The following is a 23712-nucleotide window of genomic DNA, read 5'->3' on the forward strand; positions in this document are numbered from 1 at the left end:
TGGCAAATAGAGTTGCCAAAAAATTGCCTTATCTCATCTATGAGAACCAGATGGAATTCGTCAAAGACAGACAGGGTGAGGACAATGTAGGGAAGGTGGGGTATCTAGTAGAAACAGTGATGCATAAAAAAAATCCCAGATGTTTTATTAAGTCTTGACTGCATTGGACATACTTGGAAGGAGTCCTGCAGAAGATTGGTATGGGTCTCAAGATCAAAGTACAGATAATAGCTAGATATAAGGAGTCAGAAGTGAGAATAAAAGTAAATGGTATAAAGACACAAGCTTTTCAATGGCAGAAAGGGGCCAGACAGGGCTGCTCCTTGTCACCACTTTTATTTGACGTAACTGTTCAACACCTTTCAATTCAAATAAGTTAGCATATTGAAATTAGAGGAATAGCATTTAGAGAAGAACAAATATAAGATATGTCTTTTTGTAAACAAAATTATTTAACATTGACCAACCAAGAGGTATTCATTCCAGCAACAGTGGCGATCCTAAAAGAGTTTGAAAATGCACCTGGGTTTAAGGTACATGAAGAATAATCATCATTATTGGGTTTAATTCTCTTGGATGCACAAATTGAACTAGTCAAATTGAGATGCCATTTAAGTGGGAACCTGGCTAACATTAATTTATCAGCACTTAAGAAGACGATCAAGATAGATATAAAACATGGAATTCTCAGTTTATCACCTGGTTGGGTAGACTTCATGTCATGAAGGTGAATTACTATGTCCTTTCTAGGCAAACCATACTTTTAAGGCTCTGCAAACTCTGTGTCACAAAGAAAGAATATTTGAATACAAAGTTGTTAGGCTTTTTCAGCCAGTTTACCCCCAGACGTTTTGCTTTTTAACCTCCTGTTTGGACCTATTTTTCATTGCTTTTGGACTCTGGGCACTTTACCACTGCTATTCAGTGCTAATGTGCATATGCTCTCTATGCAAATTATATTATGATTGGTTTTCCACGTATGGGATGTTTGATTTACTAGTAAGTCCCCAGTACAGTGCACTGTGTGTACCCAGGGCCTGTAAATCAAATGCTACTAGTGGGCCTGCAGCACTGATTATGCCACCCACACAAGTATCCCTTCAACGGATTCTTAGACCTTCCACTGCAATATCTGCACACAGTTTATACTGCAATGTCAACCTGGCAAATGCACCCACTTTCACCGGCCCTAACTCTCCCTCAGGTAGGCTCAAGGTACCCCGATGGGCAGGACACAATGCATGTGAACGGTAGGACATGTACTGGTATGTTTGCATGTTCTGATAGTGAACTACTGTGCATTTCATTTTTCACTATTGAAAGGCTGTCTGTCCCATAGTTTAACATGGGAGATGCCTGGTAACATCTTACAAGCATAACTTTCCACTGGGGCAAGATAGAGAAATGGAGTTTAGGCTTCCTGAACTCAGAATTTAAAAATACATCTTTTAGTGAACATTATTTTTAAATTGTGTGTTTGAAAATGCCCCTTTTAGAAAGTGGGCATTTTCTTGCCTAACCATCCTGTGTGCCTGTGCCATTTGTGTATTCACCGTCTGGGTTTGGAGTGACAGGAGCTGGGGATGTGCATTCACACTAGACAGAAACTGTGGGGTTGAGGTGTGTCCTGCTTCATCTGGGTAACACTTACCCAGGTTGAATAGACCTGGTTGTATTTAGAGTAGTGGGAGGAGTTGTCACTTGCACATAAATGGACTGTGACTGCCTTCCACAGAGCTGTCTCCACCCCCTGTAGGGAACGTTGCCTGAGCCAGGCAGAACTGGTTTATGCGGGCGAGAGGAACTTTTGTTGTTTCAGCTTCAAAGAAAAATGTGGTATAAGTATCGGGGCCTTGACCCCAGAACTTTAGATTACTGCTGGAATATGGAACCTGCCAGGAAGAATAGCTGAAAGAGCTGCCTGAAGGAGTACTGCCCCCATTGCTGTAGTGCTTGTTGGGTTGGCTTGCAGTTGCTGCATCTGGCTTTGGCAGGGAAAGCACTGGACTGTACTTTCTGCATACTAAATATGTCCAAGGGCTTGATATAGAGCTTGACTTCTGTTGGAAGTCGCAGGGAAATCAAAGACTTCAACACCTTCTGGGTACTGGATTCCGGAACGGGAGATTTCAGCTGCCACCGAGAAAAAAGATAAACCGATGCTGTCAATGAAGCCTCTGCCTACTCTGTGACCTGAAAGCACTGCAGAGGGCATCGCCACAGTTCACATGGCAACCCTGGTCTCACCGACGACACCGTCTGACACGCAACCGTTTCGCAGCTTGCACCGTGATCTCTGGGCACTGCACTCTGCACCGCCTCACTTCACACTGCCACCCCGGTATTCACAACAATGCTGCAACGCTTTCACTGATGCCACTGCCTGCACTGTGACCTGTGGACACTGCTTGTGGAGAACATGAAGCACTATCCTGCTTTGCTCCGCAGCCAGGTCTCATTGACAACAACGCTCCTAGCTGACATCGACCCTGCTGCCTGCACTTTGGTTTGGGGGCACTGCCAAATCCCGCACCAAAGCCTTGGCCCACCTAAGCCAGCGTCAACCAGTGCCGCTGTCTGTACCGCGACCTGTGGGCCCTGCACACTGCATTGCCCCATCTCGAAGAAGTTTGGGATATTCTCTTCATTTTCCTTTTTGTTGTCTTTTGTTAGTGTTAGACCTATCAGCCTTAGAGTGACCTTCCCAAAACATTTTGTCTTTACGCATCCTATTTTTCTGACTTCATTTTTGTTGGCTTTAGGAGTCTTAGGGCCAGATGTATCAACATTGGATTTTGCGAGTCTATAATAGCAAATTTTACCGATTCACTATTATAGGCTCGCAAAATGCAATGTATGTAGGTTTTTGCAAACATTTTGTGATTCCTACACATTCCTTAATTGCGACTCACAAATTGCAAGTCGCTAACAAGGAATGGCTTCCCATTCATTTTTAAGGGCCTAAAGGCCCATAGGAATGAAAGGGTATTGCATGAGCAATTTGCGAGTACCCATTAGGTACTCGCAAATTGCGCATGCAATTTTAAGGATGCCAAAAGGACACCCTGTTGCTCCCCTGAAATATGCATGTGTGCACATGTGCGCACATACATGCCATAAGGATATGTATGTGCATCACATTGCGTTTAGAAAAATGCAATTAAGTGCATTTTTCTCGGAATTTGCAAATTACCACCAGCTAGAAGTTGGTGGTAATTTGCGATTCCTTAAAGCTAATTCGGAATTTGTGATAGTTACTAGAATTGCATTTAGGGTATCGCAAATTGTGATTCCCTAACGGCATTTGCAATTAAGGCCATCGCAAATAATTGCGATAACCCATATTGCCAATTCACAATGTTTCATACATTGGCAAGCAGAATTGACCCATTTGTGAGGGCAAAAGGCGTTGAGAAATCTGGCCCTTTGCACTTTACTACTGCTAACCAGTGTTAAAATGTTTTTGTCCAGGCCCTGAAACATGGTAAAAGTGGCTTACACCTGATTGACAGAATTAATTTACTTATAAGCCCCTAATGAAGTGTCATGGGGCTGAGCCTTGCCTTTACACATTGTTAAGTTGACATGAGCTTATTAGAAGTTTAAACACCATTTTTCCTTTCTGCAGCCTTTTTGCACACTGCACACATTATTATAAATGTTTAGAGTTAGGGAGAGTGTTTTGCTTCACACGAGAATAATATGTTTTTCTATATAGCAGCCTTGCTTGGTAAGCTTTGTCTGAACAGTGAGTGCCGAGGCCTTCAAGGTTTTTTCAACACAGTGATAGTTGTTCAGACTGATCAGCGCACGTTCTAGACATAACATATATGCAGCTGTGGCCACCTCTGATTTTGGCGCGTTTAATAATGCACTGCGTAGGCATGATCCCACACACTTGGAGAACATTCGCATGCTGAGAGCTGGTACAGAATGTGATGTGATCCATTTCTGCTAAGTACCAGAGGTATGGGGCCGCTCTTGTAATCCCAAGAGACCTTGTGTAGATATAAAATAACTTACTAGCAAGGGAGGGTGAGATATAGGTGTATTCTAACCTGTTTCCATTTAGCATTGTAACATGCTTTCTCCCTTTGTAATTTAGGGAATAGTAACTATGCTGATAATCTTGTTGCTTATAATATCTCTGCTTGTATTAGCTAAGATACTGTGCATGAGAACACAGCATTAGAAATAAATATTTCAAACTTGCTTGTGTCTTCTTTTACTCCCTTTTTTGGACTGGTATGAGAGTATAACGAAAGAGTGTTCATGTGTTCCACATTGCCTGAGGTAATCTAAGTTCCATGTTCTGGGTTGTCTAATCATTGGTGTGATGGAAGAACCAATGAGACACTGATTGCTAGTCTGGTAGGGGATATTGGGTACTAAAGTGAGTTTTGGCACACCCTAATTCACTGAGGTTCCAAGTCTCTATGCACAGTTCTGTGTAGGAGCAGAATCCCTGCTACATGGCGCCCATACGATGGTGGTCCTATTACATGACGCTTGAGTAGTTCTTCTATCAGTCCTTAGCCCCTTCACTATTGCTTCCGGATAACAGTAGTGTCGGACAAACCTACCTATAGTTATATAGGTCTTTTCATGCTTGAATCTTTCAAAACGGTTTCCTTTGGAATTACTACCCAGTTGTGCTACTTTGTTTTACATTGTACCTTTATTCTCTGTGTCACTATGGCTAACGTTGGCCTACTGCAGCATAGTCGCAATGTGGTTCGCAATCATTTGCAAGCTTATAACGTTGGTTTGGAGGGCATGGCAGTTATTTTGGTGGTGAGTGCGGAGGTTGTTTACCCGTTTGAGATATTCCACGCATGGGTGACGTTACCTGCAGTGGATGCGGCGACGCAGGTTTTTCACACTTACACTCACACAGCCATGTCCATGGAATATGTTTCTTATAGGACACAGGAGATTCTGATTTCTGCATGGCAGCACAGTGTAACTGCGATTAGATTGGGTCCTTTGTCCATTCCAGGCGCTTCTGGCCGTGTTTGGCTGGATTCACCCCGCATCCTCGTGCGGGGCAAGTCCTCTTTTGCTGAATTACGGACCCTATATGACTCTTCTATCAGTGCTATTCGGGCCCTAGTTCAACATATTACCCGCAATTTCCAGGGCAGGGCCCCTGGTGTTGCGGCCCTTCCAGCTGGACCGAGCGGAATGAAGCTTAGTCCTGTGATGGTCAATGCGGTTATGGGCACGCGTCCCCAGGATAAGAATGATATGCCTTTTTGGCTTGCCAAGAAGTTTGAGCAGCTGGAAGCAGTATTTCCTAATTTGACTCCCGTAGAAAAACACAAGATTCTTACAATTAGTTTACCCAAGGACTTGGCACCAGAAGTCGGTGACTGTGAGTCATGGGGTAGGATTTTTGCAGCAGTGTATACGAGGTGCTTCGGCACTCCGTCAATAGCTGTCCTTCTGACAGTCATTAAGCGTGTTCAGGACGTACACGGGCCGGAGGCTGCGGTTGAGTTGGGAATGAGACTCGTGGGCTCATTTGATGTGGTTTCCGATCTGGTCCTTTCTAATATAAAGGGAGATGCGGTGAACTTTCAAGTGGCTAATGCCTTATGCGAGGTCCCCAAAGCCGACAAACCCAGACAGTTACCGAGAATTATTACGGCGGCTTATAAAACCATTGGCCGCAATAGTTTAGGTGTCAAGCCCTTTTCTGCTAAAGATAAAAAACAAACTCAGGGTGCGAAGTCTGAAACAGACGTTCAGCCCACAGCTCCAAAGAAAAATTGGAACAAAAATAAAAAACAGGGGAAACAGCAGCAGAAGCAAGAGTCCCGTCCCCCATCACCACTGCCTGCGTCTACTGAGCGCGTTTATAATTTGCGAGACCGCACTACGATTAAGTTGCCTGATACATTTCAGGTTCCTGATCAACGCTCTCCACGTTGTTTACAGGACACATCGGTCTCTTCGTCCGGTGGTGGAAGCGGCGGCAGAGGTCGGGGTGGCCAGCAGAGTCGCGACCAGCCCCGCCCGAAAGATGGAAAAGGCAAGCAGGACGATTCTTCACAGAAAAGACCCCAGTTTCAGAAAAAGAAAGTTGCCGCTTTAACAGCGAGATATGCCACAGATAGTGAGAACGCAGCTTCGGAATCAGACATGGGCACTGACCTTATTGGACAGCACGGCGATTACCATTGTGCGAGAGCAATGCGTCCTCTACTGAAGGTGAGAGTGACTGACCGTTATGTTGTTGTAGAGACTGCTGATACCAGAGTAGCTCCCCTTAATAGGCTTCATGAAATTGTCCTTTTAATTGAAGGTGACTTACAACGTACCATAAAAGGGGTATTTTGGGAAAATCTTACAACTACCTATGACATTTTGTTAGCGGAGGCTGACTGGCCCCCACCTTTTGTTCTCGCAGCTCCGAGAGGGGAGGAGGTGATCCTCCCTAGTTTCGCGCACACAGTGTCAAATAAGCATGCACTGAATGTTCCAGAAGGGTGGGCTAAGGCCCTTGCGCCAGCTCTGTACTGTACGCACTGTGGTTGGGATAAATGTTCCCCACACCACGAGATTCCCTTACGGTCTCTGCCACTGCCTCAACCTCAATATCCTATCCGGCGTGAAGCTAAGGCTTCCGTTGCGGAAATCCTTGAACAATTGGAATATCAAGGAGTGATTGAAACTTGTGTGTCACCGATGAATAACCCACTTTTTACTGTGACCAAGCCTGACAGCTCGTACGATTTGGTATTGGATTGCCGGCATTTAAACTTGCATTGCCGTACCTGTGCAGTACAGAATACCCGCGGCTCTGCTTTAGTGGATGGTCTAGTGCGTAAACGGTTTAAAACCACACTTGACATATCCAACTGTTTTTTTGCCCACAATTTGTCAGGTCTGAGTCCCCTGTGGACCAGTTTTACCAGTGGCAGCGAACAAGCCAATTTAGACGCCTGGCCATGGGCACATAAGAATAGTCCGGGTGTGTTTGCTGCCCGCATTGTCTCTGTCTTGGAGAGAGTTGACCCAGATGCGTGTTCGTATGTGGATGATATCTATCTCACAGACGAAGAAATGTTGGCGCATCTGTGTCACGTGGACCGCATAATTTGTAACAATGCAGACTTCGGTTACAAATTCAACTTTGCAAAGTCTCACATTGCAGAGTACACAGTGTTGTTCCTAGGCTACGAGCTCAACAATGAAGGTCGAAGATTGGCTCCTCACTTCTTGGAGAAATGCGCACAGCTGCACGCTCCTACAACACTGAAAAAATTACAGTCCTTGCTGGGATTTTTGAATTTCGGGCATACCTATATTCCCGAATATGCCCAGCGTATCAAGCCTTTGTATGCTTTGATACAACCTACTTTTACCAAATCGTGCTGGCTGCCTGAACATTCAGCCATTTTGCAATCTTTTCCGGCTGATCTTCTAGAATCTAAATTCTTACTGACTCGTGATAACCACACCAACCTGGTGATAAAAATCGTCCCTGGGCGGTGGGTTTCACTTACCTTACTTTTAACGACGGTGGCACAGTACCTATCGCTTATAAATCACACTTGTACACTTCGGCGGAAATGCGGTTTTCCACTGTGGAAAAAGTTTTGACAGCAATGCAAATGGCGCTTCTTCAGGAACGTGTACTGTCACAGGGAAAACGCATGTTGGTTGTTACCCCGTATCCTGCACTGGAGGCAGTGACGAAAGCCAGTGTACCAAATTCTAAAGCTTTGCACCCACGGTGGATACAATGGGCAGCATCATTGATGTCTCCGGATGTCACGTTTATTTTTGATGCCTCCTTACAGTCACAGGAGTTTTTGCAGTATGAGTTTGTTCATCCTGCACCATTGATTATGCGGCCTTTGGAGGATTCCCATTGTATCATTTACACTGATGGTTCAGCACAAGTTGCTCATGGGTCTAAACACGCATAAGTTTCAGCTTGTGCCATTGTGGTAGGTACCATGGTGAATGATGAATTCAAGTCCGATGTCGTGCATACGCAGACATTAGGGGACTGTACTGCACAATTGGCAGAGCTCCGTGCTCTGATGTTTGCATTGGAGTACGCTGATCCTAGTGTGACTACTCTTATTGTGAGTGACTCTTACCTCTGTGTCCAGTCTTACAATGAAAACCTGTTCTTTTGGGTTCAGAATAATTTTCGTGATTCCAAAGGTAGTAAGATAAAACATAAAATGATCTGGAATCGAGTGGCTGAGCTTAAAGAGCAGTTGCCACTCGTGTATTTAATTCACACTCTCGGTCATCAGCGCGTGGGAGTTCACGCTGTTGGCAATAGTTTGGCCAATGAGGCCGCAAAGACAGCAGTATCGACGTATTTGGTTGCAGCAATTACACATTCCAAAAGTAAGATTGATGATGACATATTGGCGGCTGTAGCCGCTATTGAGAAGGGAAGTAAATATCCTAAGGGTTTCCCTTTGAAGTATTCATATCACTTAAGTCCTGATAAAGTTCCTTATGGGAAAATACCGGAAGTTGATGAAAGATTGATTCCCAGCACGGACCGCAGGTCCACACTGATTACAACTGCCCACGAGGGTGTTACGTCTGCGCATGCGAGCTTTTAGGCTACTGTATCTCAGTTACAACAACGTTTCTGGTGGCGGGGGCTGTACAAACAGATGCGTGATTATGTTCTTCAATGTGACATTTGCCAGCAGACTAAGCTTTCGACTGCTACGCATCCGCCCCAGACACAGTTGTACATTTCTAATAGACTGCTTGGCTGTTTTTATTTAGATCACTGTGGTCCTTTTTCCTCTGATACTGCATATAAGTACATCCTAGTTGCAGTTGATTCTTGCACACGCTTTGTTTGGGTCTGGCCACACCGCAGCGCTGATTCGCGAACTGTCATAAGAGACTTGCTTATCTTTGTAGGGATTTTTGCCTGTGTCAGCTTTCATTCGGATTAGGGTCCTGCTTTCGCCTCTAAGGCGTACAAGGATGCCATGACTTCATTGGGGGTCCACGTCAAGTTTTTGTCTCCATACAGACCTGAGGGTAATAGTGTTGTGGAACAAATGAACCAAGATTTAAAGCAGTCTTTGACAGCTAGGGTTATAGGCACCGGCAGGAACTGGCTGGCCCATCTCAATAGCGTACAACATGCCCTTAATAATCTCCCTAGAAGGTCTCTGGGTGGGCGGACCCCATACGAAATGCTATTTGGTATCAAAATGTTTGTCCCGGACCTTGACGGTCACCGACCAGCTCACCACCTCCCTCAGCCAGAACCCCCCGCCAACACAACGGACCCCAACGAAGCAGCCCGCAACTTCACACAGTGGCTCACCAACTGCGCCGATGACCTCGAACCACTAAAGAACCCCCCCAACAGCCCCGGCAGCAAGAAACCTCGTGGTTCACCAACGAACTCAAAACCTCCAAGAAAAACTGTCGCACCCTCGAAAAAGCCTGGCTCCACGACCAGACTACAGAAAACATGACAACCCTCAAGAACGCCACTCGCATACACCACCAGCTGATCCGCACCACCAAAAGGACAACATTCAAAGAACGACTGGACAACAACACCCACAACAGCAAGGAACTCTTCAGCATCGTCAAAGAGCTCTCCAACCCCAGCGCCGGAAACAACGACATCACACCCTCGCAAGACCTCTGCGACTCACTCGCCTTGTTCTTCCACTGCAAGATCGCCGACATACACGACAGCTTCGGCGCACAGACCACACACCCAACCGCCGAACCAGCACCCCCCACCATCACCCTCTACAACTGGACCCCAGTCAGCACTGAAGACAACACCCGCGCGATGAACACCATCCACTCCGGCTCCCCAACCGACCCCTGCCCCCACCACGTCTTCAACAAGGCCGACTCCATCATCGCACCCCAACTCCGAGACTTCATCAGCATCTCCTTCGCCACCGCCTCCTTCCCGGAGAGCTGGAAGCATGCCGAGCTCAGCGCCCTCCTGAAGAAGCCGACAGCGGACCCCACCGACCTCAAGAACTTCCGCTCCATCTCGCTTCTCCCTTTTCCTGCCAAGGTCATCGAGAATACCGTCAACAAGCAGCTCGCCGCCTTCCTCGAGACAAATGGATCCCTTGACCCCTCGCAGTCCGGTTTCCGAGCTAACCACAGTACCGAGACCGCCCTCATCGCAGCTACTGACAACATCAGATCCCTGCTTGACAACGGGGAAACAGCTGCCCTCATCCTCCTAGATCTCTCAGCAGCGTTCGACACAGTATGCCACCGCACACTAATAAAGCGCCTCAGCAACACCGGAATCCAAGGGAAGGCACTGGAGTGGACCATCTCGTTCCTCGCCGGAAGAACCCAGAGAGTCCGCCTCCCCCGTTCCGATCCACGGCCACCGAAGACATCTGCGGCGTACCTCAAGGATCCTCGCTCAGCCCCACCCTCTTCAACGTCTACATGAGCCTCCTCTCAGCCATCACACGCCAACACAACCTAAATCATTTCCTATGCCGACGACACCCAGCTGATCCTCTCCCTCACCAACGACCCCGCCACCGCCAGAGCCAGCCTCCACAAAGGAATAAAAGACGTCGCCGAATGGATGAAGACCAGCCGCCTGAAACTGAATTCAGACAAGATGGAAGTCCTCATCCTGGGATCATCCCCCTCCGCCTGGGACGACTCCTGGTGGCCCCCTGCCCTGGGCACTGCCCCCAAGCCAACGGACCACGCACAAAACCTGGGTTTCATCCTGGACTCCTCCCTCACGATAACCAAACAAGTGAACGCCGTCTCATCATCCTGTTTCAACACCCTACGCATGCTCCTAAAGATCTTCCGATGGATCCCCACCGAAACCAGGAAGACGGTCACCCAGGCACTCGTCACCAGCCGACTGAACTACGGGAACACCCTCTACGTGGGAACCACAGCCAAACTACAGAAAAGACTCCAGTGCATACAGAAAGCCTCCGCACGACTCATCCTGGACATCCCCCGCCACAACCACATCTCCGCCCCTACTTGAGAGACCTGCACTGGCTCCCCGTCAGCAAGAGGATCAGGTTCAGACTCCTCACCCACGCACACAAGGCTCTCCACTACTTGGGCCCCAAGTACCTTAACAACCGCCTCACTTTTTACACGCCCACCCGCCAGCTCCGTTCGACCAACCTCGCCCTCACCACCGTCCCACGTATTCGCAGAGACACCGCCGGAGGAAGATCCTTCTCCTACCTGGCGGCCAAGACATGGAACTCCCTCCCCATCCACCTACGTCTGACCCAGGGCCATCTCCATTTCAGGAAACAACTCAAGACCTGGCCTTTCGAGCAGTAACGGACCCCTCCCCTCCCAGCGCCTTGAGACCCTAGCGGGTGAGTAGCGCGCTTTAGAAATTTGCTTGATTGATTGATTGATTGACCAAGCGGCGGTTGCTGCCCCCTTTGACATAGATGAACATTGTCATGTTTTACAGAATCTACAAGAGACGAGAGACAGTCTTGCAAAGGAACACTTGCCCTCCACATCCGAAGCTGCGTTGCAGATTCCAGTAGTTGGCTGGCTACCCCAAGTTGAAGAACTGGTTCGAGAGAAGATCGAAAACAAGAAAGAATTTGGTCCCTCATATCGTGCTCCGGATCCTGTGCTTGGAGCAAAGGGCACAAGAACAGTCATTTTACCACCACTTCCAGGTCGTAAAGAAAAAAGGTATATCTCCATTGACAATGTCAAACTACACAGAGTGGCCGATTCTTCTTAGTATGATACCTGCGGTCTCATGTCCATCGATTTTGAGACATTCTGTTTTGGCTCCGGCTCCTAACCGAAGGCCTGACGTTGCCCTCAAGATGCCTGCCGTTTCCAGGACTTTGTTAAGTTCTCCACTTGATACTAACCTTGATGAGACTGAATATATTTAACCCACTGACTTATCGAAGCCTGATTTGCAAACTTGTTTGGCTACGGAGTCCAGATTTTCATTTGACACTGACTCTCACACATCGAAGATCCCTTCAAAGATTTCTGTTTTTGCATCATGGTTTAAAAAACATTTTTTGATTCCTCCTTGGACCTACATTTGGTTGGTGCTATTTTGAATTTACTTGTTCATGTCTATTGGATTTGCGGTATATTTTTTCCTACTTGTCAATGGACATTATGTTGAAGAGAGAACATGCATTCGACATATTATTGGAACATTGGCTCCCCATTCCCCATCACACAGATTGAAGAGGGACCTGGCTTCTGTTAACATCACTGCTTGGCCCCTCTTAGATGGGATTGTGTGGGATGCTATTAGATTTCAATTCCACGGACCCAGAGAGGTTATTAATGTCCCTAATGTCCTAAGGTTTTCTATGGGGGATGTGATTAAACAAAATATACGTTCTGATGATTGGGATGTTCAGGCCATAGAAGCTTTGTTTTCAGATTTGAAATATTATGCTGCCTTTGAAGCTGAAGATTTGTATTTAGATTCCGCAAATTATGGTGATTTGCTTTGTTATCAACACTTTGGCAATCACTACCTGCATAAAGCTAACACCAGGAGGAACATGGTTAATTATACACAATGGGAATATTGTCCCGCTCCTATTGAAGGCAGCTCCCCTTCTCTTTTAAAGAGGTTCACTTACTTTACTGATTTTAATCAGTCAAATCCCAATGTGTTTTATTTTAACATGTCCGAAAAGTCTACTTCCAAGGTTAGACTTACCCACACAAAAATATTGTATTCAAAGTTCTTTTTAGACCAATTGGCTGTTGGGGGCTACGAGCTGTGGAAAGATACTATTGATCTTAAATCTTTTTGGGGTTCTTAAAGCAGGCAAGTGCAAGGCACAGAGGCTTTGCATCGTGCATGCCTCATCGCAAACCATATGTTGTTTTTGAACTCTACGATTTCACAAACGACTTGCTTTGGATTGGCTACTACTAAAAAATGAAATGCTCCTTCTTTTCCTGAACTAGAAGAATATTCCGGTTGGAATAATATTACCGATTTTTCCATTGGCGAATTACAGACACTGTTATTGAATTCTACCTTTAACATATCCAGTTTGGATCCTAAGGGTTGGTTGCTGTGGCACAAAAGTGCAGTGTCTTGCCAGCATTGTTTTCTGGGTTTGGCTCAAGGCTATACACAGGTTAGAGTGGATCCCCGTTTTGAGAGTGGCCATTCTGTGACTACCTATTCTGTAGGCAAATTATGTCAGAGTTGGCTCAAACATTTCACGTTAGCGTCAGTTAAGCTGCATTTATCTAAATTGACTGACGATGTTGATCTGAATGATTTTGTCAAAGGCCCGGCTTCCGGCAGATCAAAAAGATGGATATATGCTAATTTACAACGAAGTTTGGAAACTGTCCCAAATTGAGGCTGCTTCTCGCATTAGAGCTATAGATCAGGCAAATTTAGAAAAAGTGCTAGCCGTTGTAGATAACAGCAAAATGGATGCACGTCCTGTGTCGCGAGAAGATCTGTCACGACTGTTGCTGCTCCGCAACCGAATGCTTGAATATTATGGAGCACTGCCTCTTGCTACATTGAGTCCAGCTTATGGATTATCATTTCGATTTTCCTTTTTCACATGCATTCAGCCTGTCTTTCATTGCCTGAGTTGCGATTTCGACTGGGCCCTGGATTTGTGTCTCTGCAATACAGTGTCTCCCAATGCGGATTATGATCAACTGATGAGACCCTTAGTTGCTCATGAATTGCTTTGTTCTGGCGGAGGGATTATTGCCTTTGCAGCGATGCATGGAGTCCTGGGACGTTGGAATGTTTTGCAGCTGCGCAAGATTTCTTGGCATGCAGCTTCATTGAAGAAACACCGAGTTGCCCTCTGATGGTGCTAGAGGCTCCGGTAATTGTAGAACATGTATGTTCTTTCCCATTGTTGAATTGGATGGCTGAACTGTTTTCAGATGAGGACAGTGACTGCCTATTGGAGGCAGTTGCTACATATTTTGCTTATCCATTGTTGGAGTGAGATGTGCTATGACCTCTCTCTCTCTTACATGGCCGAGGTCACATGTTGGACATCGGATTTTTTTATTTTTTCTCAACTTCATTTTTTTTCCCACCGAGCCCTATTGGCTTCCAAATGTCCATGGCAAAAATTGCTTGATTTGAAGTACTTACATTTTATGGAGTTGGCTCCCGTTTTTTCACTGTGGCAATTTGAACTTGGTTCTGACTGTCGTTCTTGAACTTTGCTTTCAAAATTTGCCCCTTTTCTTATCCGTGCTCAGATCAAGGGAGAGTGTCACGGGGCTGAGCCTTGCCTTTACACTGTGTTAAGTTGACATGAGCTTATTAGAATTTTAAACACCATTTTTCCTTTCTGCAGCCTTTTTGCACACGGCACACATTATAATAAATATTTAGAGTTAAGCAGAGTGTTTTGCTTCACACGAGAATAATATGTTTTTCTATATTACCAGCCTTGCTTGGTAAGCTTTGTCTGAACAGTGAGTGCCGAGGCCTTAAAGGTTATTTCAACACAGTGATTGTTGTTCAGACTGATCAGCGCACGTTCTAGACATAACATATATGCAGCTGTGGCCACCTCTGATTTTGGCGCGTTTAATAATGCACTGCGTAGGCATGATCACACACACTTAGAGAACATTCGCATGCTGAGAGCTGGTGCAAAATCTGATGCGATCCAGTTCTACTACGTACTAGAGGTATGGGGCCGTCCTTGTAATCCCAAGAGACCTTCTGTAGATATAAAATAACTTACTAGCAAGGGAGGGTGAGATATAGGTGTATTCTAACCTGTTTCCATTTAGCATGCTTTCTCCCTTTGTATTTTATGGAATAGTAACTATACTGATTATCTTGTTGCTTATAATATGTCTGCTTATATTAGCTAAGATACTGCGCATGAGAACACGGCATTAGAAATAAATATTTCAAACTTGCTTGTGTCTTCTTTTACTCCCTTTTTTGGACTGGTATGAGAGTATAACGAAAGAGTGTTCATGTGTTCCACATTGCCTGAGGTAAACTAAGTTCCATGTTCTGGGTTGTCTAATCATTGGTGTGATTGAAGAACCAATGAGACACTGATTGCTAGCCTGGTAGGGGATATTGGGTACTAAGGTGAGTTTTGGCACACCCTAATTCACTGAGGTTCCACGTCTCTCTGCACAGTTCTGTGTAGGAGCAGAATCCCTGCTACAAAAGTGGTTTACCATAGTCCCAGGTCCTGTAAATTAAATACTACTAGTGTGCTTGCAGCATTCATTTTACCACCTTCTTAAGCAGCCCTTTAAAACACATCTCAGGCCTGCCCTTGCAGCCTGAATGCAGTTTTAGTTGTCAAAAATACTTTATTCGATTCACCTAATCATCAAAGCAATACATACAAAACATTATCATTAAAAATAGGTAAATACAATCATCGATCTTCATTTCGGTTACAATACAGTGCTTGAGCTACAGTTTTACAGTTTTAGCAGCAGATGCATAGAAGATATAAAGTGCAAAGTGCTTAACAGTCTCATGTTAGTTTCAGTATCCTGCATCCTCTAAGAATGCAATTTTAAACTGTCAATTTGAGGTGGCAAAATAACCCCTTTGCCAATACTAAAACTCCCATAAGTCATCCCTAAAGTAGGCCATAAACAGCGCATGAGTCAGGGTGCAATGTAATTAAAGGATTGCACATGTCCTGGTAGTAAAAATCTCACCATTTAATTTCTCAATACACTGAGGCCTACTACTCCCTTTGGACAACTGTGGATTACCTTATTGCATTTAGTAAGTGATACCATTTGATTGGGAGCAAATAGGAAAGTCATGTTTGGTGTCTAGGATCCCTTTTTTAAAAATCCTTTTAATGATCAAGTTGGATTTTAAGTCACAATTCTAAAATTGCAATTTTTGAAAGTTAAAGATGCACAGATGATGGACGAAATGCAGAGCAAACCAAACATTCACCCCCACTCAATAGATCTAGTTTAAATTCATTGTTCTTTTGCTCACCATGACACCCCAGTTTAGACCCAGCCATATGCAAACCAGTAGCGGCTCTTCGAGGGAGTGCTGCGTGGTGGTGGGGTGGGTAGGGTGGGGGATGAACAGGGTGGGGGTAGCAAACTCCGGCATATGGCCAAACGGAGGTAAGTAAATAAATAAAATGAATTACATTGCGCACGCTGCAATACCAAATGGCGATGCAGTACACGCAAACTAATTCGTTTTAATTATTTATTTCTTTACTTACATCCATTCAGCCATAAGCGGGAGATTACTACCCCCACCCTGCCCCTTCCCCAATCCCCCTATCTCCCCGCAGCACTCCCTCGATGAGCCGCTACTGATGCAAATCAGTCTTCACCCTGTGCCTCATGAAAACAGTCCAGACCGAACTGCCAAGCAAGGTCCTCCCTGGACCAGAAACAAGCCTCCTGGGACCGGTTTTGGGGCATCACCCCATATCAGCCACGATAGCTTGAATCCAGTGGCACAGTACAGGGAGGACCTGGCCTGGCATTTTGGGCTGGGCTGTTCCCATATAGAGCAGGGTCAAGACTGATTTGCATAGGGCCGGGTTCAAACTGGAATGGCAAGGGGAGCAAAACACTATGGATTTAGGCCCAGATCTCTGTACTGGGGTGAATGTATGACATTGTTCTGCATTCTGTCCATCAATTGTTATTTTTGCATTTTTAGAAAATTTTTATTTTTCTGCCCTAAAAATTTGGTGACACCAGCCTTTTCCTGTGTCATAAGACTAGATGTGAGCGGCAGTTGTCTTGAATGGGCCATCTCAGCCTGGATGGGGGCTGAGCTTTGACCAGCCCCATGTGAAGAAGTAGATAACCATACAGTGCAGGATAAGTTGCTTTATTAAGATCAAAGCAATATAAGATCCCATCCACAGCAGACATAGACATCAACTGCCTCAGCAAAGGATTACATCTAAAACATTCTAGAGTGTGAATGTGCACTTAACATTCTACAGCTTAACATTCTACAACTCACATTACATTGAAGAGAAGGATACCACACACCTTCCCCCGAAACCCCCCCCAAAAAACCAATGAATATACATCGATACGGAACTACCAGAAGAAAAAACAATAGATTACTTCAAAACATAATCACACAGAGCAGCAGGAACTGTAATCACATGAGAACTTTTCCTAACAGGAGTGTCAACCCCAGTTTGACCATTCTTGTGAATTGAATTGGGAGATTTGCCTGTGTTTTTGGATTCCCTGTTTTTGGATACGAAACCAGAAATAGGAGCAATACGATTTAAATTCCATATACGTCCATCATTTAGTTTGACTGCATTACGAAAAAGTTTAGTAACATGAAAAGGTGAGGAGAACTTTGACCCAGAGGACTTAAAAGGGAGACGAACCCTGATGCGATCACCAACAGAAACATTCGCGTGAGCAACAGCATGTCTGATGTCAAAATTCACCTTCCTATTAGTGGACTTAGCGTGTTGTCTGATTAAACCCAAACCTTTGTCTGATCTCTTAGCCCCGACACCTAAGTTCCTCATCCAAGACTCGAACATGTACGTATTCGGCATTCGACCTCTAAATAGGACAAAAGGTATCTCACCTGTGGTGGAATGTGGTGTGATTCTATAAACCATAACTCTTTCAAACAAATTCACTTTCCAATCCGTGCCTTGCTCCTTTGATACCTGAATGGATTCTTTAAGTACCCGGTTGAACCTCTCTACCATTTCATTGCATTCCAGATGATAGAGAGAGCAACGCTTGTGTTTGATGCCCTTGTTGATTAGGAATTCCTCCATCTCTTTCGACACAAATTGGACTCCATTATCTGTAAGGATTTTCTAAGGAAAACCCTCCTTACAGAAAATGTCTTGTAAAAACTTGGTAATGCTTTTGGTTTCAATGTTTTGAGTGACTTTTACCTCAGGCCATCTAGAGAACATGTCAATCAGGACCAATATATAAAGTTGACCACTTTTGTTAGAAATTGGCCCTAAAATATCTAACGCCACATCTTGCCAACACCGTGTAGGAACTTCTCTAATACCCATCGGTTGCATTCTAGGTTTGCAAACTTTGTCGGAGGTGCTGCACTCAACACAATCTCTTATCATACGCTCGACAAAGATATCTATGTCTGGCCACCAGAAGTGTAAACGCACCCTTTCTTTTGTCTTTGATATGCCCTGATGTCCTTGATGAGCTAATTGACCAATCTTCAATCAGATAGGAGATGGAGGAAGAAGTCTAGTGCCCCTCCAAAGTAAATTCTCCCTCACAGAAAGCTCATACCTTACATTCCAAAATTTCTTGGCATTCTCGTTTATGTTGTTAAGGCAAGGCCAACCTACAAGAACTAAATTACAAATTTCTTGCAAGTCAGCATCCTTACTCATAGCATCCCTCCAATCAGTTTCCGGAACAACACCTTCAACAATCTCACACACTTTAAACTCATCCACCGCCCATGAATCTTCAGAGTCCAAAGGAGTTTGTGCATTGTGCTCAGGTATCAACCTGGAAAGGCAGTCAGAAACTTTGTTATTGACGCCAGGTATACACTTCACTTCAAACTCAAAATCCTGAAGAGCAATTACCCATTTGCAAATTCATGAAGAAATAGCATCAAGACTTTTTTACAAAAGACATCCTTCAAATGTTTGTGATCCGTATGGACATTGAAAGGATTGCCCCATAGATTTTTTTTAACTTCTTAATAGCCCAAAAGATACACAAGGCCTCCTTCTCGATCACTGAATAAAGCAGTTCTGGACCAACAAGAGCCCTGGAAAGAAACAAGATGGTAACTTCTTTGCCATCCCTCATTTGTTTGAGAACAGCACCCAGGCCCCGAGAACTTGCATCAGTAACTAGTATTGAGCTGAAAGAAAAATCAAAACTTTGCAGCGAGGGAGCCAAGTTAAGATCCCACTTCACATCCTCATACTCATTTTGACACTGTTGTGACCATGTAAATTTAACATCCCTTTTTTAAAATAGAACTCATGCTAAAAGTTTGGCATGCAAAACGCGGTATAAATGTGTTATAATATTCTGCCATGCCAAAGAACGTAACAAGCTCTTCTCTAGTCCCTGGTGTGGCAAGATCACATATAGTTTTTATCAACTTATCTTTAGGTTTGACTCCACCAGCTGTCAAACAGTGACCCAGATAGTCAATTTCCGTGAGGTTAAATCTACACTTGTTTTCTCTAAGTGTCAAACCTCTGTCAGCAAAACGCTCAAGAACAGACCTAACCCTAGAATTGTGTTCTTTTTGAGACAATCCATACACCAGCACATCGTCTTGGTATATCTTAACTCCATCGATCCCCTTTAGGACATCCTCCATGACCCTTTGAAACATGGAGGCCGCAGAACTTAAACCAAAGGGTAAACGTGTGAATTTGTAGGTACCGAAAGGAGTTATAAAGGATGTAAAATTCATGGACTTCTCATAAATCCTAACTTGATGATAAGCTTCCCTGAGGTCGAGGGTAGAAAACACACACGCATCACCAAGTTGAGTTAACATGGTGTTGATGTTGGATGGAGGGTACCTATCAGCTACAACCTCCCTATTGAGAGCTCGAAGGTCCACACAAAAGCAAATCTCACCTGAAGCCTTACGTGCCAAAACAACTCGAGCCACCCATTCACTTGCTTCAGTCTCGACAATAATACCCACCTTCTTAAGCTTGTCCACTTCTGATCGCATGGGTTCCTGCATAGCTAAAGGTACATTACGTACTTTGCATGCAATAGGAATTGCATCTGCTTTCAAAGTGATGTTGTGAACATAGCCTGAAAGACAACCCAGCTCATCACTAAAAACCTGTTCGAATTCAGTACGCCAATCAGGATGAGATTCTCCAGACGACACAGAGTTCAAAATATTGGGATCAACAAGCGATTCTTTGTTTGGTGAAAGAGAAGATGACGAATTATCTTCTGCGTTATGGGTATTTGAGTCAGATCTAATGTCTCTCAGGACAATACTGGGATTCCCACCTGGAACTAAAGAAACACCCAAATCAGCTTGGTGGAACCAACTGAGTATGCTATCTCCCCTGCATGAGATGTAGATTTTACCCGCAGTGAGTCTCCCTCTGTAGTGAACTTCACCATTAAAATACCATAAAGTTTAATTGGTTGACCCCCATAAGCTAACGGTCTTATATCAGGCTTGAATACTTTCACATTACCAACAAGATTCTTGTCAAAGAAAGCTTTGGGTATCAGGGCAATTTTCGCCCCGGAATCAAAAAGCATTTTAACAACACAATTATTAATGGAAATATTATTGTTAGAAATGGGATTTCCGGTTGGCTAAGGCTTGCGCCAAAGCCAGGCAGAAACCACCACTCTAGTCAGGGCAGGGAGTTACACGCCAAAGATAACCCCTGCTCACCCTCTAGACAACGTGACACGAGCAGTAAGGCTTATCCCGGAGGCAGTGTAAGTTAAGTATTTGCGCACGCACCCATCAGCAACAACATCCCAGGCCCCCCAAAAAAGGAACTCCACACAAGGTTATATATAAAAATAGCCTTTGTATTATACAAAACACATTAGATAATAAATACACACTTTACAATGTGCAAAATTTACAGGGGATGTATGTACAGGACAGGGCCACATGGACCACTGTCAGGAATAAGCACTTTTAGAACTAGAACACTTGTTAGAATTAGCACTTTGTAGGAATAATAATACTTGTAGGAATAGCGCTTAGAACATAGAACAATAATAACTGTAGCACAAAGTAGAAAATAGAGCACACAACTAGTAACCACTGGTAGGAGGTAAGTTCGACCTACGCAACCCTAACCACCTTAGGAAAATATCACGCAGGGAATTATAAACTCACTAGCATAACCTCATACTAGGAAAAACAACCTCCTAAGCACCACAATACATTCAGAGGTATAAAACATTACACATGATACAGCAATGACATTAGGCAAAGATTACATGAGGCCAAACATGTACTCCTAGCAAAGGCACAACACTAGAACTGTCCTCAGGCCAACTGACCTCTCAGGGGCTGAAACGCCCTGTGTCCAGCAAAGTCAGGGCAGGCTGCACAGGTAGCCAACAGAAGATTGCGCAAACGTTCTCAGCCTAAACGTAGCAGCTGCCCACTAAGTGCTGGGCAGCTGTAGGACCTGAGCCTGGCAGGCTCTAAAACAACTATGTCCTCCTGGACAACGTGGGAGCCACAGGGCTCGGTATGCAACAATGCCCCCAGGAGCCTTCGGGCTCGGGATCAACAAATGTCCTCTGGAGCCCCTCGTGGGCTCGACAGAAATGCCCCTCAAATGGAGATGATGCTGCCAACTGGGGGAGAGGGGGAGCAGCCCGCTGCCAAACGGGGCCGCTCTACCTCAAGGAAACTGCCCCCGCAATTGATGGAGTCCCGCTTGGGGGACTCGAAACAACGACAATGCCCAGGAGCCTCTCGTGGGCTCTAGACACATATGCCCCCGACGTTGGAGTCCCTCCTCTGGGGACTCACAGAACAATGGACCCCAGAGCCCTCAGCAATTACGGCCCAAGCCCCTCATGGAGACTTTAAACATAGGTAGGCCACGTTGGAGCCACACGGGGCTCGGCAAACAATGGTGGGGCCCGGAGCATTGGAAGCCCGCTCTGGGGCTTCGGGGCTTCACTCACCGGTCTCTGGTGGCGGCGTCCCCTCTCTGTGGTGACTCCTCTTGGCTCCTCACCGCAGCGGCCGGACTCTGCCACAGGCGGGGCTCTCCCCTGGCACGGGAGCCCCGCGACTTCACCCGTGGCTTCCGGTCTTTGCAGAGGCTCTGCTTGGCTTCCCCAGACCGGGTGAAGCGGAAGGGAGAATCATCTGGGCCCGCCCATGTTTGGGCATCTTGTGCCTGGCTTCCTGTTTCCGGCTACTGAGGGCCGCCAATCGCCTAAACTTGGTAGGGAGGCAGGCACAGCGCCTCCTAATCGATCTCCGGGCCGGCAGTGGTGATTATAACCGGCAGGAATACGGGGTGGTCTCCCGTTCAATAAATAAATAAAACAGGTTGGGCACCTGTTCCTGAAGTAAGCAAGCAAAGGGCGGTAAATAAACGGGGTGGCACCCGTGCCGAGATTCGGCCAATTTGCGGGGCCACATGCTGGCTGGGCACCTGCTTCGAACAAGAGGAACAAAGGGGGGATCCCCACGCTGGGGAATCCCTCGAGGTAGGGATCGCCGCACCAGCGGCGCAACACGCTATTTTCGGAGGGGGAGACCAGCACTCCCCAGGCGCTGGCGGGCCCCAGAAGTCCCCAAAGGTCCAGGGACAAAATCCTGTAACAAGAAGGAAGGCAGGGGGGGCAAAGGCTGGGCCCAGGGGCCAGCTCACAGGGCCCTCCAGGCAGGGAGGCAGTCCCCAGTGGCGGTCCTCCTGGCGCCCAGCAGCAGCAGGCCCCCTCTAAGTTAGGATCAGGTAGAGAACATTTTGTATGGGGTCACAGCCCCTTCTTATACCAAGAAATCATTTGTCTACAAGAGTGCAGGCAAGGGGCGAACCAGATACAACTTGTTCCTGAGCACTTTGTTTTGCTCAGCACCTCTGCCTATTCAAAGGATGGGTAGCGTCATCAGTCGCACCACAGGGGGCGGAGCCATCATTGTGTGGGGGAAAGCCCAGCCCTATTCAGGTCCCTGGTGCACCCCTCCCTCACATCACTCATGCATATCTCCCATTCACCACCAGGGCAGACCCATCCTGACTCATGGAGCCAGGCTCACCAGCGAGCTCCAGCCAATTACAAGCCAGACAGCCAATTTACATAAATTACACAGACATGCCAACTTCGAGAAGTGGCACTTCCACACTAGGCACAATAACGCCGCACACATCATCGCGCAACATTTAATCACACGAGTCCGCACATACCAAACTCAACCCTGCACTCCCACGCATCAGGAACTACCAGGGACACATACATTCCCCATGCATTCCTATGGGAGGGCAGGCCAACCTTACCACAAGCACGCACTTTACCCTGGGACACAGTGGTAAAGTGCGGAGACGCTAAAAATCACTAACACCAAGTCACAATTAAAAGCAAAAAGTTTAGGGGTGAACCTGCCAGAAGGGCCAAGTCCAACAATTATCCACAGCCCCTTTACACTTTTTATCATTTGACAAAGAAATTTCCCCACAATGTAAGGTGTCAGAATCAGAATCAGAATTCTCTTCGAGCGATACCTCTTTAACACGCCTATTCTTCTTATAAACCTGAGACCTGCAAGCATTCGTAAAGTGTTCTACCTTGCCACAATTTATTCATTTTGAGGACAAAGCTGGACATGACTTGTCATTTGCAAGATGATCAGAGGCATTACAATGAAAACTTTTAATTCCAGCACCACTTGTGGGTTTGAAAAAATTGGAAGAAGAAGCAGTGGAATTAAACTGTTTCTTAGTAAACTTAGATGTTGGTTTATCAAGCAATTTCTTTATAGTAACGTAAAGTACTTTTTCTTCAGGGATAGCTTTCTCTTTCTTGAAAACTTCCACACAGGCAAGTGAATATTCCAACATCTTGGCTATGTGAATACCTCATTCAAAACCGGATCATCCTTTTGCCAGAGTTCATCTTTTACCTTCTCTAAACTGCATCCTAGCATGAACTGGTCACGTATTCTCTCCTCCAAAGCACCCTCAAATTTACAAGTAGAAACTAATTAACGCAAAGCAGTGACATAGGTTTCAACAG

The 23712-nt window shown here is 45.7% G+C and overlaps 1 pseudogene; it reads right to left on the reverse strand.

The window, feature by feature from the left end:
* The window catches only part of LOC144773765 (ADP/ATP translocase 3 pseudogene), a 63870-nt pseudogene that overhangs the window by 11892 nt on the left and 28266 nt on the right, over positions 1-23712 (reverse strand).

Source organism: Lissotriton helveticus, chromosome 8 (genome assembly GCF_964261635.1).
Source record: "Lissotriton helveticus chromosome 8, aLisHel1.1, whole genome shotgun sequence".
NCBI classification, from domain to species: Eukaryota; Metazoa; Chordata; class Amphibia; order Caudata; family Salamandridae; genus Lissotriton; species Lissotriton helveticus.